We start from the raw sequence: 5,302 nt of genomic DNA on the forward strand, positions 1-5,302 counted from the left end.
CCTCAAAGACCTGTTTTGGACAACATGAGGACAACATGAAGACAACATGAGGAAAACATGAAGACAACATGAGGGCAACATGAGGACAACATGGGGTAACAGAGGTTAACCATGAGGACACGACACATGGGTAAATGAGGTAATGCGAAAAACAGGAGGTACATGAGGTTAACATGAGGGAAACATGAGGCAACATGAGGACAATGAAGACAACATAGAGACAACATGAGGACACTGAGGCAACATGAAGGACACATGAAGACAACATGAAATGAGACAACATGAAGGCAACTGATGACAATGCGACAACAACGACAAAATAAGACAAATGATGACAACAGAGGACAACATGATGACAACATGAGGACAACATGAAGACAACATGATGACAACATGATGACAACATGAGGACAACATGAAGATAACCTGAAGACAACATGAGGGTACATGAGGGCAACATGAAGACAACATGAGGACAACATGAGGACAACATGAGGGCAACATGAAGACAACATGATGACAACATGAGGACAACATGAGGACAACATGAGGACAACATGAAGACAACATGAGGACAACATGAGGACAACATGGGGACAACATGAGGACAACATGAGGACAACATGAGGACAACATGGGGACAACATGAGGACAACATGAATGCTTATCCATTAACCCACCTCGTGTAAGGCGTTTTTTTTAATTCACTTTGGTAAAGTGTCTTTAGATGAGCTGAACCTATGTTACCGGGAAAAATACACACAGATACTGTTGAGTTCAGTTTGAGACATATTTTATTTGCTGATTAAGAAAATGAATATGGACACCAATGATATAAAACCCCACACCTTAATATCTGTCTTTAGAAAGAGTACAGGAATGCAACGTCCATCAATGTTTGCTGCATAATTTCATGCATTCAGATATTGTTACATCATTGAATCACACACACACACACACACACACACACACACACACACACAACACACACACACAGCGTAGAGTCCGGACACATCGGGAGAGAGAGGGCGGACGACATTCAAACCTCCGTTCTCAAAAGTCCAGCATTGTCATTTAAACACAAGGATGTACATGCATATAAAATATAATAATATATGTTACTGTTAGACACCAGGGTGTCTTTGTTCCAAGCAGTTACAAAATCCCCAAAAATAAGACATAATACAACCATAAGACATAATACAACCATAAGACATAATGCATATATGTTAAATGGGACCTTTGTATAGGGGTCCAGACACTAGCAAATAATACACATATGTTTGGATAAAAGGAACATATTTATGTATTATACTATATCACAATAAAGCAGTACTATTCCCTCATATAATGGTATGGATTAGGATAACATGAAAGACAAGAGGAAACATGAAGAAACATGGGGACAACATGGGGACACCCATGAGGCACATGACAGACACATGACGGACAACATGGGACAACATGAAGACAACATGGGACAACATGAGGACCAACATGAGGACAAAATGAGGACAATGAAGACAAATGAATGACACTGAAGACAAAGGGACAACAGAAGACAACATGGGAAAACATGGGGACAACATGAGGACAACATAGGACAAAATGGGCAACATGAGGACAACATGAAGACAACGATGACAACTGAAGGACAAACATGAAGACAAGAGATCGACAACATGAGACAACATGAGGACAACATGAGAAGACAACATGAAAGAAACATTGAGGACCACATGAGGACAACATGAAGACAACATGAGGACAACATGAGGACAACATGAAGACAACATGAGTACAAATGAGACAACATGAAACAACATGAAGACAACAATGAGTACAACATGAGGACAACATGAAGACAACATGAAGACCATGAGACAACCTGAAGACAACATGAGGGACAAACACATGAAGACAACATGAAGACAACATGAGACAACATGAGGTACAAACGGAAGACAACATGAGACAACCGAGGAGGACAACATGAAGACAACATGAAGACAACATGAGGAACAGAAGACAACAGGACAACATGAAGGACAACATGAAGACAAATGAGTACAACATGAGGACAACATGAGACAACATGAGGACCACTGAAGAAAACCATGAGTACAAAATGAGGGACAACATGAGTACAACCTGAAGTACAAACATGAAGAACAAACATTGAAGACAACCATGGGGACAACATGGGGACAACATGAGGACAAATGGGGACAACATGGGGACAACATGAGGAAACATGAGGACAACATGGGACAACATGAGGACATAAGGAATGACACAAATGATAGACAACATGAAGGACAACATGAAGACAACATGATGACAACATGAGGACAACATGAGACAACATGAAGACACACATGAGGACAACATGAGAAACTGAAGACACATGAGGACAACATGAGGACAACAGAAGACAACATGAGGACAACATGAAGACAACAGAAGACAACATGAGTACAACATGAGGACAACATGAGTAACATGAGGACACATGGTACAACATGGGAACATGAGACAACATGAAGAAAACATGAGAGACACATGAAGACAACATGAAGACAACTGAGGACAACATGAAGACAACATGAAGACAAACCTGAGTACAAACATGAGGACAAAATGAGGACAACATGAGGACAACATGAAGACAACATGGTACAACATGAGGACAACATGAGTCACAACATGAGGACAACATGAGGACAACATGAGCAACTGAAGACAACATGAGGACAACATGAGGACAAATGAGGACAACATGAGGACAAAATGGGAAACATGGGGACACATGAGGACAACAATGAGGACAACATGAGGACAACATGGGGACAAATGAGGACAACATGATGCTTATTCAATTTAACCCACCTCGTGTAAGGCGTTTTTTTTAATTCACCTCGGTAAAGTGTCTTTAGATGAGCTGAACCTATGTTACCGGGAAAAATACACACAGATACTGTAGAGTTCAGTTTGAGACATATTTTATTTGCTGATTAAGAAAATGAATATGGACACCAATGATATAAAACCCCACACCTTAATATCTGTCTTTAGAAAGAGAGGTACAGGAATGCAACGTCCATCAATGTTTGCTGCATAATTTCATGCATTCAGATATTGTTACATCATTGAATCACCACACACACACACACACACACACACACACACACAACACACACACACACACACAGCGTAGAGTCCGGACACATCGGGAGAGAGAGGGCGGACGACATTCAAACCTCCGTTCTCAAAAGTCCAGCATTGTCATTTAAACACAAGGATGTAAGGATAAAATATAATAATATGGTACTGTTAGACACCAGGGTGTCTTGTTCCAAGCAGTACAAAATCCCAAAAATACGAATATACACCATAAGACATAACAACATAAGCAACAAATGTAAATGGACCATTGATAGGGTCCGAAACGCAAATACATACACATTGTTTGGAAACGACATATTTTATTTCTATACACAAAAAGCATACTATTCCCTCTAAGTAAGGTTAAATGGATAAGTAACATGAAGACAACCGAGGACAAATGAAGACAACGGGGACAACATGGGACCAACAGGAGGTCAACATGAAGACAACATGAGAACATGAGGCAACATGAAGCAACATGGGGACAACATGTGGACAAACACTGAGGACCAAATGAGGACAATGAGACAACATATGACAACTGAAGACAAATGGGCGACAACATGAAGAAAATGGCGGAAAATGGGGGACAACATGAGGACAACATGAGGCAACATGGGGCAACATGGGACGAACCATGAAGACAACATGATGGACAACATGAAGCAACATGAAGAAACATGATGACAACATGAGACAAACATGAGGACAACATGAAGACAAATGAAGACACATGAGGACAACATGAGGACAACATGAAGACAACATGAGGACAACTGAAGACAACATGACGACACATGAGTCAACATGAGGACAACATGAAGACAACATGAAGACAACATGAGACAAACATGAGGACAAAATGAAGACAACATGAAGACAACAATTGAGGACAACATGAAGACAACATGAGGACAACATGAAGACAACATGAAGACAACATGAGTACACATGAGGAAATGAAGACACCATGAAGACAACATGAAAGGACAACTGAGACAACATGAAGAACAATGAGGACACATGAATGACAACACGAGGACACATGAAGAAACATGAGACAACTGAGACAACAGGGGACAACAATGGAGACAACATGAGGACAACATGAAGACAACTGAGTCAACATGACACGCGACAACATGAGTACAACATGAAAAAGAAACATGAAGACAACATGAAGACAAAATGGGACAACATGGACAACAGGGAAACATGGGGAAACATGGGACAAATGAGGACAACATGGGACAACATGGGGACAACAGAGACAACATGAGACACATGAGACCAAATGAAGACAACATGAGACAACATGATGACAACATGAAAAACATGTGACAACATGAAGACAACATGAGGACAACATGAAGACAACATGAAGGACAACATGAGGACAACATGAGACAACATGAGACAACATGAGGACAACAGAAGAAAACATGAAGCCAACATGAGTAACACATGAGGACAACATGGTACAACCTGGGACAACATGAGTACACATGGGAAAACATGAAGACAACATGAAGACAACATGAGGACAACATGAGACAACTGAAGACAACATGAGGACAACATGAGAGACAACATGAAGACAAAACGTACAAATGAGGACAAACATGAGGCCAACATGAGGACAAAAACATGAAGACAACTGAGTAAAACATGAGGACAACATGCAGAGTACAACATGGAGAGGACAACATGAAGGACAACATGAGGACAACATGAAGGACAACATGAGGACAACATGAGGACAACATGAAGACAACAGGAGCGGACAACATGGGGACATCATGAGGACAACATGAGGACAACATGAGGGTTAAATAACAGATCATGTTTTGCAGCATTTCTACTTTCTTTTGTTTTTTTTCACTACCCATGCCAGTGCAAAGCACAGTAGTCCGGCCCCTAGGGCTCCGGATATCGCGGCTATCAATCTCACTGTCTTATTCTTAGAAGCCTGGTACCCAATCAGACCTCCAACCATCACAAAACCAGAAACAGCAGCGTGAAGACATTTTTGGGATTTTGTTTGTCCTGTCTTTGCATTTTTTAACTGCTCCACATGTTCTTGGAGCATCTCAGCGGTGTAGTGGCGTCCGTTTGCTTCCTTAACTTGATCATT

General features: G+C 40.9%; 1 pseudogene; it reads right to left on the reverse strand.

Annotated features, from left to right (window-relative positions):
• Positions 1-5,008: 5,008 nt before the first annotated feature.
• LOC116702280 (GTPase IMAP family member 2-like) overlaps positions 5,009-5,302 on the reverse strand; it is a 4,982-nt pseudogene continuing 4,688 nt past the window's right edge.

The sequence above is a fragment of the Etheostoma spectabile genome, chromosome 15 (genome assembly GCF_008692095.1).
Source record: "Etheostoma spectabile isolate EspeVRDwgs_2016 chromosome 15, UIUC_Espe_1.0, whole genome shotgun sequence".
In the NCBI taxonomy this organism is placed as follows: domain Eukaryota; kingdom Metazoa; phylum Chordata; class Actinopteri; order Perciformes; family Percidae; genus Etheostoma; species Etheostoma spectabile.